Raw genomic sequence first — 315 nt, forward strand, 5'->3', positions numbered from 1 at the left:
AGATCCTTCCACGTCCTACGCCTCTTCCCTTTCGCCTTCTTCGACCCTATCCCTTTTCCCCCTCCGTCACCTCCCCTTCTTCTCCTCTATCTCCTTCCTTCTCCCTCGCTTCCCTCCTCCCCTGCAAAGGTAAACAAGTCCTGAGGCAAATATCTAGAGAGACCGATTAGGCAGATCCTTCTCAATCACGCAAGGCTAACTCTTCCTCTCGAGGCACTTCATGACTTCATCAGCCACAACAAACAACCCGAGGCGCCTAGTGGTGTACACGATACAGATTCAGAAGCGGCTGAAAAATGAAGAATCCAATCCATG

The sequence above is a fragment of the Penaeus monodon genome, chromosome 28, assembly GCF_015228065.2.
Source record: "Penaeus monodon isolate SGIC_2016 chromosome 28, NSTDA_Pmon_1, whole genome shotgun sequence".
Taxonomy (NCBI): domain Eukaryota; kingdom Metazoa; phylum Arthropoda; class Malacostraca; order Decapoda; family Penaeidae; genus Penaeus; species Penaeus monodon.